General features: G+C 39.0%; 1 pseudogene; it reads left to right on the forward strand.

Annotated features, from left to right (window-relative positions):
• The first annotated feature begins 4524 nt into the window (after nt 1-4524).
• LOC127095774 (endonuclease 4-like) lies at nt 4525-5285 on the forward strand (annotated as a pseudogene).
• The last annotated feature ends 10422 nt before the right edge of the window (nt 5286-15707 follow it).

Genomic DNA, 15707 nt, shown 5'->3' on the forward strand with positions numbered 1-15707 from the left:
TCCAATTGCATGTCCAATTCAATTCCATTTGAGTTTAGCATGGCTTATCACACATCATTGGGCCTTACATGCGCCTGTACAGGCCCATGCAAGGAGGATTCAAATTTCATGCACACGAGGGAACCATGCTTCTCATCACATTTCAGCTATAAATAAGTGTGCGTTTTCATTCAAATGGCAACCAAGTGGAGATCTGAATTGCTGCTGAATTGAAATCCTAACCCTCACTAAAGGAATTTTAAGTTTTCTATTTCTCTTTCAAGCTTGAATTTCAACATTATTAGTTGATCTCCAAAGCTCAATTCCTTAACCTAGCATCACCATCACATTTCCAGGGCAAAAGTAGATCAAGAGCTTGGAGAATTCGTGTTGTTTGAAGCTTCATTTCAGAGGTAGAACACCAAACTTTCTTGATCTATATCTTGAAATATAATGTGAATCTCTTTGGTTTGTATGGTTTTCTGAAGTCCTCATGCTTGAGGCAGGCCACTGGTGGTCTTAATTTTGCAAATCGTGCCATTTCAGTTCATGCACCATGATCTTCAAGCTCATGTTTCTCTCTAAATAGGAACTGTGAGGATGATCCATGGTTACAGGGGTGATGTACATCACCTCAACTTCATTTTGATGCCTTCATTTTTCATTTTTATTGCCATTTATTTTCCTGCGCGTGGTGGCCGGAAATGGTTAGATCGCCGTGAAGATGGTGGTTTCCACCACCATCCCCACGTGTTTGCTTCAGAGCCATTGGATCCATTTATATTGACTCATTTAAATGCAAGGTGTAGCGCGCTTGACTCAAGTGTATCGTATGTCAGCGCCTTAGAGCCATATGATCATTGTCACGTCAATTAATGAAATGATCTGAGGGCACTGGATTTTCCTGATTTTCTTATTTTCTTTTAATTTCAGTTAATTCCTTTTATTTTCAAAAATTGCTAAATATTTTATTTGAAGTCACAAAAATATGAGACCAATGCCAAAATTTTTCTTGAAAAATCTAGTTTCATATTTTGATTTTTAATTATTTTTGTGACTTCATTTAATATTTTTTGTGAATTATTTGATTTTTAATAGTTTTAATTCATTTTTAAATACTTTCTGATATTTGAAAAATCCAAAAATATTTTCCTAACACCTATGGATCATGATAAGTCAATGAAAAATAGTCTCATCAATTTCTTATTTGATTTGAGATTTATTTGAGATTTATTTGAGATTTTAATTCATATTGTGTTATTTTCCATTGTTTTTAATTGTTTTTAAATAGTTTTTGATTTCAAAAATTGTTGAAAAAATTTGTCAAAGTTTATTTGACCATGTTAGACCTATGAGAATTTAATTGGACTTGTTGAAGTTGATTTGAATTAAATTGGAGGTTTGACCATATTTTGTTTATTTTATTTTTGCATTTATTTTTTAATTCAAAAATACCAAAAAAAAATGGTTGACTTTTTGACTTGTGATCTTCATTTCTTTTTTGTTTAGCATTGATTGATGATGATTTGGTTCACTTTTGACCAATTGAATTTGATACTTGAATTCCCTTTCCATCCATTTCATCTTCATCCCTTTCTTTTTATTTTGGCCAATGAGTTAATGTCTTATGGTTGGTCTTGACAAATGAGAGGCTTAACCTTCTTTGATCTAAACCAAACTCAACTTGATCCAAGATCAAGTGAGTTGTTTTGTGTCCAAGATAGGTTGCTTCTTGGTCAAGCAAAAAATCTAAAGTCCATACAAGGCCATTCCCCTATTATTTTTGGCATGGCAAGTTTTAGGAGCTTGACTTACTAGTCATGATCTCTAACTTGTGTTTATTTGCCTATAGTTTTATTGACCGGCCTCAGATAGGTGTGACTACTATATTAGTCCACTTACGATTGCTTAACATAGCGCTACATTGTCTTATGACAAACTAACCTAACCATACTAATTACTAACTTTAATTTGAGCATTTAATTTCTTTCCCTTTACTTTAATGCCATTTATTTCTTGCTCATTTATTCATATTGCTTTTCATTTTGCTCATTTGAGCACATATTTTATGTTTATGTCATTTTTCTTTTGCTCATTTGAGCTCATTATTGTATATAAATATATTGTTGTCTTGTGGTTGTTTTGTCTTTGTTTTGTGTGAACCTAATGCAAAAAGGAGAAAGGACTTAGAATTAGGATTTACCCATGCTTAAAGAGTTTCAAGAGCAACTAGGCCTCATCCCTTTAGAATGCTAGACTTGTTGAAGAGCAACTAGGCCTCATGCCTTTAGAATGCTAAATTTCAAAGTTGACTTTAAAGGACTTCTCATCTAAACTTGTTCTTTGTCCATTCCCCTTATTGTGTTGTGAACTTTTTGATGTTTGCTCTTGTGTGATAGTGATTCCACATTGAGATTGTGTAAAAGGACCATTGTCATGAGTAGCCAAGTTAAGGGAGACAAGCCAAATGGAGATCCTAGGAGCTTGAATCTAAATTGTGTGATTGCTTGTTTGTTTGCTAAGTCCAAAGGAAAGGAGCATCTTGAATCATCTCTATGATTTCAAGAAGAGGAACTCCAAGGGTTTTATCTTCTCTCTTTATCCTTGATTGCTTTAGGACTAGCCCTTCTCTTCTTCTCCTCATTCTAACCCAAGCCAAAATCTTTTCTTGCAAACTTTGATTTTGTTTCAAACTAGAAACCTAGGCCTTATGCCTTTGACTTTTCAAAATCTTTTCATTAATACTCATTATGAATGAATCTTAATCCTACTTTGACTTCATTTTTGAAAGTAAATCTAACTTGTAAATACAACTCACTTCAAGTTGTTTTTTGTGGTTCCAATGGCCACCTTTGTTAAACCTTTTCATAAACATTAGTCATAGGTTTGAGTTATCATAGTGGTTGATGTAAATCTCACCTTATCCTTAGTGATTGGATTATAAGTCTTCCATACTTATTATAGGGTTAACCCCTCACTAATATGTTGAAGCTTTCCTCACATGGTGGATTGTTGGTTTAGGTTGAGTTTTCTCCCTTTAATAACAAAAGACCTTAAGGCTTTTGATCAAATCAATTCACCAATCTTTGAGATTTTTACCCCGAACTACGAGGTTTTGATCCTACCTTTGTGATGGTACGTAGGCAATGGGTTCATCCATTCAAACAACAAACTTGTAAATATAATCTATTCTCTTCTCATCCCTCCAATCTTTTGCACATATTTTCACAAATACCAACCTACAACACATATTTGCAAAAAGGGTTCCCTTAGAGTACTAAGGATGTTTTGGGTGCGTAAAACCTTCCCATTTCATAACCAACCCCCTTACCCAGATCTCTGACATTTTTATTAGTTTTTGATTTGATAAAACTTCTTACTTGGCTTTTGTTCGCTTTTTAGTTTTTCCTTTGGACAAATAAAAGTGCGGTGGCGACTCGAATTGTATGTTTACTTTTGGTTTAGTCAATAAACCTAAAGGTAACGAAAACCCCGCTACAGAAAAGTGGCGACTCTGCTGGGGATTTCATCTCTCTAGTGGGTTTAGCCTACTTTTTTCTTATACGTGTTGTATGTTTATATTTATTGGTGACATATTTTTTTGCAAATTTGGGACGATTGTATTGTTTGTAATGTATGAATTGCTTGATATATTAATTGCTTGTATGCTTGGTGGTTTCTTGTGAGATGAGTTCTATACCCGAATTCGAGTGCACTTATGATAGGAGAATGGCATAGTCTTGTTGACTTGTGTGGAGTTATTCCTTAGCAAGTTGACTTGCAAGTTCATTCACTTGGTGGAGGTCTTGTTAGGATCAATAATGTCACACGAGTAGTCGTGGTTAGGCATTACTCTTTCCAATATAAACCTTAGAAGCCAAGGACCTTAGATACCTAGCCTATCTTGGCCTATTTTAGGACGTAGTGCGAAGGTCGTTCAAGTGTAAGATTTGATACGATTGTTACGCGATACTACACTTATAAGAGTCTCTCTTGAGAATATTTTTGGAATACGAGTAGTCGTTTTATCCGATAATATCCGAAAGATGGGATGATGACTACGAGAACCTTTTTAGAACATGATTGTCAGGTTTAACCATAGTACACTCCCTTTGGGTGGTTCTTAACCGAGACCCCATGCTCGTGACTTACAACAAACCCGTGATTCACGGCTGATCCGTTCTCGTATATCCTCAATATCAATGGAACTTGGGTGTTGATAAGGTGTAAACCGTAATCCACCAAAATGGATGATTGAAATTGAATGATGGCTTGAACCATCCCGTGACCCTTGTGTGGTGTGACTTGCTTGATCCTTGTCATACCCCGATTTTGACTCTGAAATTTTTTTCCCATCAAATCAGTCATTTGCATTTCTCTTCATGACCACTTCACGTTTAATGATTTCTACGAAGTCATTCATCTAGAAAAACAAGTAAGTTTAAAATTGAAGAATAAAATTTAGGGATATTTTCTTCTAAATTTGGAGAATGAAAAGAATGGTACTCCTATGAACCGTGCAATATTTATGGAAACACAATCTCGATGATTTCTTCTACACTCTTAGTTCTGTTACTGATACCAACAGTTCTTGGTTGGGGAAAAGAGGGACACTATGTGGTTTGTAAAATTACACAGGAGTATCTTAGTGAAGATGCTCTTTTTGCAGTGAAACAACTGCTTCCAGATTCTGCTCATGGCGATCTTGCTGCACTTTGCTCTTGGCCTGATGAAATTCGCTTCCATTATCAATACTGTAGAGATTGTCATGATTCTGATGGACGGAAGCATAAAGGCACTTTTGTTCTTGTCACATTTTGTTGGGGATGTACATCAGCCCCTACATGTTGGTTTTACCGGAGACCTAGGTGGAAACTCGATAACAGTTCGTTGGTACAGGAGGAAAACAAATCTTCATCATGTATGGGATAACATGATTATTGAGTCTGCTCTGAAAATGTTCTATGGCTCAGATCTTTCAACTATGATACAGGCTATTCAACGGAATATTACTGATATTTGGTCAAATGATGTATCTATTTGGGAACATTGTGCACACAACTACACAGCATGTCCATATTGGTATGCTTCTGAGAGCGTTAGCTTGGCATGCAAGTTTGCGTATAGGAATACTACACCGGGAAGCACTTTAAAAGATGAGTACTTCCTTTCTCGACTGCCTATTATGGAGAAAAGGCTGGCTCAAGGTGGTGTGCGACTCGCAGCTATTCTCAACCGCATTTTTACTTCCAAGACTGGAATAGCTCAAGCTTGAAACAAATTCAGTACATATTATGATTAAAAAAAAAACACACGGTAATTACTGATATAATTCACTTACAAAGCCAAAAGCTAACCACTTACAAAAGTAATTATGTTACTGTTTGAAGAACAAGTTAAAAAAATCAACAAAAGGCAATAAAGGCACATGAGCGCTCAAGGGCTCAAATGATGACTTTCACGGTTGTTTCGTCGCCGCCAACACGTATTCTTGGCTCCACAAGGGCGCCCTTTCTCGCAAGCACTGATCTCTGCAAAGTTGAACAATAGAACAAGTTGCTAAGGGTTAGAAAAGATCATCTTGAATGTGCAGATGAACATGATTTGAATGGAAATTCCACAGCTGCCTATGAATGCAACCAGAAGGCTGTTGATGTTTTTACCTGTGATGGCGTGAGAACTAATTCAGTCGACCATCCGACATGTTTCAGTCTTACTTTAGACAGCAGTCCTGGATAAGTGAATGCAGCTTTTACAAACAACACGTAATGCTCAACCGGATGCGAGAACTTCAAAGGCAACGTTCGTGGAGAGAAGCAGATGTTGCAAGAACAATACAAGTATACATTAAGGGACCGGTTGCACGGTACAGGTTCTAAGGGTGTAGCTCCCAGGAATATGTCATACTCAAAACCCTGCTAACACCTACAAAAACACCATCCTGCTGTCATGAAACAACGTGCTGCCACGAAGAGCTTTTCCGTTGCAGATGCATACATGCTGCTACAACATTGCTGCCAAGAAATCCAACCAACTTTCCATCAACTGCACTTGTCTTCAACACATTGCAACACTTCTTCTGGGATATTATTGACAAAAATCTTACGAAACGTGTGAGGGAGAAAATGCTGGCGGCCGTGCTTAAGAATGAAATGGCCTGGTTTGATCAGGAGGAAAATGAAAGTGCAAGGATTGCTGCAAGGCTAGCTCTTGATGCCAACAATGTCAGATCAGCTATTGGAGACCGAATTTCGATAATTGTGCAGAATACTGCACCTATGCTTGTTGCTTGTACTGCAGGTTTTGTGTTGCAGTGGCGTCTCGCCCTTGTCCTCATTGCTGTATTCCCTGTTGTTGTTGCAGCCACTGTTTTGCAGAAAATGTTCATGACCGGTTTCTCTGGTGACCTGGAAGCTGCGCATGCCAAGGCCACACAACTAGCTGGGGAGGCTATAGCCAATGTAAGGACTGTTGCAGCCTTCAATTCAGAAGCAAAAAAATTGTTCGCATTTTTGCTCCCAGTCTTGAAACTCCGCTACAAAGGTGCTTTTGGAAGGGATAGATTTCTGGAAGCGGATATGGAATAGCTCAGTTTGCACTTTATGCTACGTATGCATTTGGTCTTTGGTATGCTTCATGGCTAGTGAAACATGGAATATCCGACTTCTCTAAAACAATCCGAGTCTTTATGGTCCTCATGGTCTCTGCCAATGGTGCTGCTGAAACATTAATGCTGGCTCCTGAGTTCATCAAAGGAGGTAGAGTCATGCGATCAGTCTTTGATCTCCTTGACCGTAGAACCGAGATTGAACCAGATGACCAAGAGCTACTCTGCAGGGAACCGCTGAACCTGCGGAAACAGAACGAGTTTAAGGAAATGCATTAATTTGACGGCTTACCGATGGAATTCGCCCATGATGGAATAGGCATCAAACCAGAGCAGTGATCAAAACCGAAACTGCTTTCGGAAGCTTACCATTTGTTATGACGTGAGCTGCCTCAGGTTGCAAAGGCCTGTACCTATAAACGTTTCACATGAGAAGTTCCTTCGAGTACCTGTACAAAAACACACCAAGATGGAGTAAGCTTGCAACCTGAGCCAAGTCAAAACGTGAAACAACTTGCAACAAATACCCTGGACCAGAATCAATACCAGCAGGCATATGTCGAGCCTCATGTTCATCCTCATCCTCAAATGCAGCATCCACAACCTCAAGGTTACAAGAGAATCTTCACTGCGGTAAAAAAGGGAAAAAAAACACAAAGTAATTAGCCAAGGCAGTTAAAATCCAGAAATTCCCAAATTGGAATTAAGACAAAAACAAAGGAGAAAACACATGCTCAGATTACCTATTACAAATCCATACATGAAAGGGACCAATCGGTTACTGAGCACAAAGAAAGTGTTTTGCAGGAACGCCTCTTTTGAATCCAAGACACCGATTGAAACCCTAATTTGTGAAGCATAAATAGAAAACGAATCAGTGGAGGGAAAGGAGGCGGAATTGAAAACTTGAAAAGCAAAATTAAAACCCTAATCCTAAAAAACAAGAAAACCAGCGTTTGAAGAGAGGAAGGGATAAGAAAGCATTACCTGAGCTCGCCGTCACCGTCGAAGGTTAGCCGTCCTGTCAAATTTTCTTTTGGGAACCATGGATTTGTCTTGTCGCGCTTTGTGCTTTGTTTGAGAGACGATGTTTGAGCGGTTTTGTGAGAGAGACGAGAGTTTGAGGACACACGATTGAAAGAGGGTTTGGTGTGAGTGAAATTGAGAGTGACGCGATTGAGAGAGACTCGTGGGGAGAGTGAGAGAAGTAAACGAAGGTTGAGGACGATGAGAGTTGAGAGAGAGAGATTCTTTGAGTTTGATAGAGAATTCGTGAGATTGTGAGAGACGGAGACGGAAGTGTCTTCTGTTTTGGTTTCCTTTTTTTTTCTTTTCTTTAATTTATTTTTATACAGAATAAGTTTTGAAAAAAACATTAAAGATTTTGTTTAAACTTCCTAAGTAGTTAATAAGTATTTACACATTTTCAATGCATATTCTGTTGAAGAACCCAACAGCCAGGCGACTGGGTTTTAATTTTTTGGTTCCCCATCATTTATTAGGATAGTCCAACAAATCTTTTTTTTTATTAGTTTCTTTATTTTAATTCCTTTTTTTTAGTTTATCTTAGTTTATATATTTAAAGTAGCATCAAAATAATAACTAGTCATGAGTGGTCTGGTGGAGAAGGGTAGTATCATAGTCTTGAGTGGGGTGGGTTCAATACTCATATGTAGCATTTTCTTTTAGTATTTTATTTCTTTTAACATTTTTTGTTATGTTTATGCTTTATTATTTTCATAGTTTCATTATCATAACATAGATTTGTTTTCTTTTAATTTCATCATTCATTCAAAACCATTTTAAAACTATAAAAATCATATTTTTCTCGATTTAATATCGAGCCCATTTTCCACACCTTTGTAAGTCGATTGCTTTTTAAGCATCGCCATCAACCTCACATAGCTTACTCTTGGGCTTTCTTACAATGAGCCGGTTCTCTTGCACTTACACTCATATTTCGCATCATTTGTTGTTTGGGCCTGATCTAATTATTTCATAATTTTGAATCCCCATTTGACAAAATGTACCCCACTTCCCCAATGTGTATATAATGTTGTATTGTTTTATTTCTCTATTTGTTTTAGACACTAACCCAAGAGTAAAATCCACCATTTCTGAAAAAATACAAAAATATGACTCGATCCAACGTCAAGTATTTTCTCAATAAACAAATCAATTCATTCCGCCCTCCTATTCTATTCCTTTTCTTTCAAACTTTCATCAAATGCTTGATTCAACGTCAAGCCATTTTCTCTAATAAAAACTCAAAAAATATTAATTCATAAGTCAAGACTTTTTCAATAAAGATGGAAGTGGAACGTGGTGTATACCACGCACTCCTGAGACTAGGATTCAAGATGTATATCTCGCCAATCCTAGCTCTCGCCATCATCCAATTTACCACTTTGCTCTATCAAACACTCATTCAAATCTTTCTCAAACGTCCATCAATACTTGATCTAGGTCAAGTCATTTTCACAACAAAAACTCAAAATACCTAATTCTTATTTAACACTTTTTCAATAAAGGTGGAAATGGAACATGGTGTATACCACGCACTCCTGAGACTAGGATTCGAGATGTATATCTCGCCAATCCTAGCTCTCGCCATCATCCAATTTACCCACTTTGCTCTATCAAACACTCATTCAAATCTTTCTCAAACGTCCATCAATACTTGATCTAGGTCAAGTCATTTTCACAACAAAAACTCAAAATACCTAATTCTTATTTAACACTTTTTCAATAAAGGTGGAAATGGAACATGGTGTATACCATGCACTCCTGAGGTTAAGATTCGAGACGTATGCCTCGCCAATCTTAACTCTCGCCATCGCCTAAAATTGTCAATGCGGTTTCTCCAAACCCTTTTCTCAATCAAATTCAAAACACTTAATTCTCTATTAAACACTTTTGCAAATAAAGATGGAAATGGAACATGGTGTATACCATGCACTCCTGAGGCTAGGATTCGAGATGTATATCTCGCCAATCCTAGTTCTCGCCATCACTCAAAGCACATCCAACCAATCAAACTCTTTTTCTCGCCGCCGTGCGACCAATCAAAAACCTTTTAAAATGAAAGATGTATTGTCATAAGAGATACAAAACAATGTTTCGGCCATGATTGTCGAGTAGAGATAAATGACGCTTTTCCGAATGTAGATTTGCAAATCCTAACACCTAAGTACATATTGCATGACAACTCTAGGGTAGAGCTTCCCCATTTCTTTTAGACCTTCTGTGCGTCTCCGATCTTGTGGCATGTCAATCCGTCCTATTGCAAAGAGGTAACTGCCTAAGACTCGATTCAGCGAGCTGCGACACCTGCTGCTAGGACGTGAACACATTGCCCACTCTCCTTTGACACAACTGGTGTCTTCCTTTGTAAGTCCATGTTCAGATGGCAATCCCTATGTAGCCGAACTACGGCAACTCTGATTCTCATGTTCAGATGAGATACGTAGGCACAAGATGCGATGTCTTGCCGAGTTTGACTAACAACTAACAACTAATCCTTGTTTGCTTTCGCCCTTGTTGCGATCCTTTCTCTCGCCCTCGTTGCGATCGAGACATTCCCTTTCTCTTGCCCTAGTTGCAATCGAGACCCTTATTCCCGTAGTTAGGCTGAACTACGTTTTGCTCTGATTCTCATTCCAGATGAGATACGTAGGCATAAGACGCGATGTCTTAGCGAGCACACTCCTCTTTAACCCATAGGTAGCCGAGTTACGAAGACTCTGATTCTCATATTCAGATGAGATACGTATGCAGTGGATGCGACATCCGTGCGAGTCATTTTTCTCTTGACCCTTTTAGTAAATAGTACATTAGATAAACACACACCCTTTAGACAAGAACAACAAGAGTGGATCCCGTAGAGTACTACGGATGTGTAGGGGTGCTAATACCTTCCCTTCGCATAATCGACTCCCGAACCCAAGATTTGGTTGCGAGACCTTGTCTTTTCCTTTCCATTCTCTAGGTTTACTTCGAGCGTTTCCTTTCCCTCCTTTGGGATAAATAACGCACGGTGGCGACTCTTCTGTCATTTTCTTTCGCCGGTTGTTTTTTCGCACCCTTGTATTTTTCAGGTTGCGACAATCCTTGAGTGTGATTGTTGCATCCATGCATTCATGCATTCATTTGCATCCATATCATCAACAATAAAGTTTTCAAGGAACTTAAGAGGTTTATTTGCAAATTTTCAGACATGGATAAGCAAAGAAGGAATACGAAGAGGTACAGTTTCCGACAACCCGACTTGAAAGAGTTAAGGAGTTTGACATCTTATGTATTAGAGCCTTTGGAGTTTAGAGCTCGTCATGGGAAGCTTCTGTCTATTCTTTCTAACAAAGTGGATGAAGGCCTGATGAGTGTGTTGGTGTAGTTCTACGATCCTCTGTATCGTTGCTTCACTTTTCCGGATTTCCAGCTCTTGCCTACACTTGAGGAGTATGCCTATCATATGGGTATACCTATTCTTGATCAGTTGTCGTTCAGTGGTTTGGAGAAGATTCCGTCTTCTCAAGAGATTGCTGACATGCTTCACATAGATGTATATGATATTGTTGCTCATATGACTACCAAAGATGGAATTCAAGGCCTCCCATATGATTTTCTCATTGCTCAAGCTACTTTGTTTGGGAAGGCCATGAGTGAGGACACCTTTGAAGCCATATTTGTGCTACTCATCTATGGGCTAGTGTTATTTCCCAACATCGACAATTTTGTAGATGTGAACGCTATTGGGATTTCTCTTCTCTTAATCCCGTTCCGACTCTGTTGGGTGACACTTATTTCTCTTTGCATATGAGGAATGCAAAGGGTGGTGGATCCATTGTGTGCTATCTGCCTCTGCTGTACAAGTGGTTTATTTCGCACTTGCCTCAGACGCTTGCCTTCAAGGAGAACAAGGGATGTCTACGGTGGTCTGCGAGACTTATGTCTCTCACTAATGATGATATCTCTTGGTATAACCATGTTTATGATGGCATTCAGATTATTGATTCTTGTAGTGAGTTCTTCAATGTGCCTCTTCTTGGCACATGTGGTGGAAGTAACTACAACCCTGCTTTGGCTCGCTGTCAGCTTGGGTCCCCTTAAAAGGATAAACCTAATAACATTTTGTTAGAAGGTGTGTTATTTCAAGAGGGTAAAGATCCCCAGAACTTGAAGGGTAGGATGGTCCGCGCCTGGCGCAAAGTTCATAAGAAAGGGAGGAATGAGCTTGGTCCGAAGAATTGCATTGCTTTGGAACCCTACACCGCTTGGGTGAGGAAGAGAGCTCTTGAGTACCGCATGCCATATGATTATCCGAGACCTACCCCTATGGTTATGGTTGGGCCTTCAACCCTCCCTAACCAAGGAGTAGAGGAGTTGAGAGATGAAGATCGGTCGCATGCTTGGGTTCGTGAGCGTGAGGAACTTCTTCAGCAGCTCAAAGATAAGGATGTAGTGATAGAGTTTCTAGAGCATTAGGTCATTGATGAGCCTGATGATGTGGTTACTTCTCTTCTTCCTCATCCATCTAGGTTTTGGAAGAGGAAGTATGATCAACTCGCTAAGGAGAAGGCCGATATGGAAGCAGCTTATGAGAGAGAGGTGAAGAGGCTTCGTGCAACTTATCTGCCGATCTCGAGGGCTTTGGACGATTGTTTCTAGGGCTCCATATGATGTTCATTCTCCTTTTCTCTTATATTGTATTTGGTTACCAAAACTGTACTACTTCTTTGGTGTAAAAATTTTCCAAATATTATTGCTATGAGTATTTCATATATGTCTTAAAAGTTCAATATTTTCAAATATTTGCAAATAGATCTCTATAAAGTTCCTCTAATAAAAAACAAATCATATGCACAAATATTGCATGCATCATATGCATAAGCAGGTTTTGTTCTGAGCTCTTGATCAGTGGTCTAACTCTTTGCTCTTCATTTATTTTGAAGACAAGCTAACGCACCAGTATAATACCAGGGACAATCATCCAAAGATAATGGAGCATCTTGAGCAAGAGTAAAGGGACTTGAAAGAAGATATTTCTAGACTGACTGCCATGATGGAGTCAGTTCTGGCCGCCCAGAGCCAAGCTTCACCAACTCCTGCAGCTCCTCCCGCGATGGCTGTCATATCTGAGATAGCAACTTCTATTGTGCCTGATGCAACAACCCATTTTGTTCCGACTATGCCAACCGGGTTCCCTTGGGGAATGCCTGCTAATTTCATACCAGAAGGCTTCGCTCCTACTCTCGCTTCCATGTCGGCATCTAGCCCGGTCCTGTCTGTGCCACCTCCCATTGTGCACACCCTTCCCCGCGTTGAAGACACCATCTGTCATTCCGAAACGGTGCGCTTTGAGCGTTTAAATATGGAGCGTTTGATCATGATTTCGTGCCTCATCGTGTGGCTCACGTATTTTTTGATTTAATTTCAAATATTATTTCCCTCCATATTTTCCATGTATTTCCCTTTATTTTGGTCATCTTAGAAAAATCATAAAAAATAGAAAAATAGTCCAAATTAACTCCATTTTTTTTCATAGTTTGGTATTGATATCTAGTTTTTTATGGTATTATTTTCATGATTTGTTGATTGCTGGGTTTTTATTTGTGAATTTTTGAGTCAACCTTGTGCTAATTTGACATGTTGTGATCAATGCTTTGTGAAATCTTCATTGTTGAGCCATTTGATCTGATTTTTTTGCATGCTTGATCTTCACATGTGATAGGAATTTTTGAGCACTGGTTTGGATTTTTTTTTTCATATGCTTTCATTGTTTTGACACATGAAGATGCATGTGACAATTTGTGTCACATTTTTGATAGTGAATTTGTGCATTTTTGTTCATATATCATTTGAACCTTTCTGAATTTGATTTTTTGCACATTGATTGTTAATGACATGAGGAGCTTGCATAAAAAATCTCAAGGCTATTGCATGCATTTCTGTTTTGATTTGGATTTTCTAAATTGGAAGTTCATTTTTATGCACATTGTTTGTCATTGACTTACATAGGCCATTTGAGATGCTTGCTTTTTGAATTGATGTTGGTCCTTTTGAGGACATTTTATTGGTTGTTTGAATATGCATTATGTAAAAGATTGGGTTCTGTTTTGGTCATTTGGTTTGGTTTTGAACTAAGTCTTTGTACTAGTGTTTTGTGCATAAACTAACTGTGCTTTGTGTTTCAGGTTTGGACATTTAGCATTGATGGTTGATTTGTTCTCACTTTGTGAGATACAAATGCTTTGAATTCTAACTTTTGTTTGTTTTGTAGGATCTTAAGTGATGTGCTTGAGTTCTTGAGTTCATTTGAATGCTTGAGCATTGTTCATTGAGTGGTGTAACTGTTGAATGGTTTCACTGTTTGTTTTCTGATTTTATGTCTGAAGTACTAACTGGTTAGCTTTTGTACAGGTACCTTAGTTGCTTGCTTTTAGCTCTTGCTTGAGCTTTGGATTATGGTTGATACACCACTTAGGTAGCTACTCTCTTACTTCATGTAGTCTGGAAGTCTTGTCACCTTTTTGGCAGGCATTTTGTTGGAAGTCCTCCTTAAGAGGCTCTGTTTGTGTTTGTTTACAGATTATGCCAAAGACCTCCAAGATGAGGCATGTGACACTTGATAAGACCTTCAAGAGTAGAGGCAATTGACGGATAAAAGTGATTAGCAGCCAATCCCATGTTATTCAGTGAGTCGTTCTTTATGCTCGCACTACGTGCTGATGCTTTTGAACATGTACCCAAGATCTTTGTCCAGTGTCTGTCAAGTGGAATAGGATCCCTCTTTCTGGATCCCCGTGCTTTCTGTGTCTTAAGCTCACCCAGGCCAGGGTTAAGAGCATGAGGTCTCTTCCTTATTACCATTTTGATCTGCTCACCTTGATGTTCAATGTCAGTGGTTAAGAGCCCAGTTGATTACCCTTACAGTTTGGGTTGTTTGTCGAGGTTGATATGACCCCTCTTGACTAAAGCCTACCCATTGTTTGGGCCTCTTGTATGGATATAGTGTGTGATGCTTGTTCACTTATGTTGGTGTGGTTATTTGCTTTCCTCTAAATTGACTTGCTTCCTGTGTGAGTTAGGATTCTGATTAGAGATCTCAACTTAGGGATTGTTGCTGGCATGACAACTATTAGGCTCGAGTCTTAGTCTCCCTATTAGTTTGTTGTTTCCCTGGTCTCTGGTTAGGAGAGTGTTGTACCCCTGTTAAGGGGAACTACGTCGCCCTGATTCTCATACCAGATGAGATACGTAGGCAGGAGGTTGCGAGCAATCTCTCCGGGCACCCTTTTTCTTTTTTGCTGTGTTGTCTTGTGTGTGTCCACCCTCTTCTTTGTTTTGGTGTGAGTTTTTGTTTGTTCAGCGTGGACGCGTGTGGTATGTTCATACCTTGGGAATTTCTTCTGTTATTCATATTGGGGATCATTTGTGGTGATCGTCATTCATTTCGGGGTTCATCTCGAGGTTCATTTGTTTTGATTGTTATTGTTAGGAGTCGGGTGTAAGTCCATGTACTGGCATTCTGTTTCCTTTTGTTGGTTATTGTTGGGAGTCGGATATAAGTCCATGTATTGGTATTCTGTTTCCTTGTTGGTTATTGTTGGGAGTCGGATATAAGTCCATGTATTGGCATTCTGTTTCCTTGTTGGTTATTGTTGGGAGTCGGATATAAGTCCATGTATTGGCATTCTGTTTCCTTTTGAGTGTTTCTTTTGACGTCTCAGCGTCTTTCTTTTGGTGTCTTGTTTCGGCGTGCGTTAGCCGAGCTACGAGTGCTCTGATTCTTCTCTGGATAGAGAAGATACGTAGGCATAGGACGTGATGTTTTAGCGAGCATGTATCCCTTTTCCCCGAACTACGTCGACTCTGATGTTTGTTTCTGACAAACTACGTAGGCCCAGGATGCGACATCCTGCCGAGTCCACTTCCTCCATTTTCTTTCTTCATCCACCTGTTTGTTATTCCAGTTTATGCAATTTCTTTGAGCAGTTTTATTAGCAACCTTTCCCTACTCTTTGAGCTATCTTTTGAGCGTGGATTCCGTCGAGTACGACGGACGTGAGGGGTGCTAACACCTTCCCCTTGCGTAACCGACTCCCGTACCTTGTAATCTCTG

This window comes from Lathyrus oleraceus, chromosome 6 (assembly GCF_024323335.1).
Source record: "Lathyrus oleraceus cultivar Zhongwan6 chromosome 6, CAAS_Psat_ZW6_1.0, whole genome shotgun sequence".
Classification (NCBI taxonomy): Eukaryota; Viridiplantae; Streptophyta; class Magnoliopsida; order Fabales; family Fabaceae; genus Lathyrus; species Lathyrus oleraceus.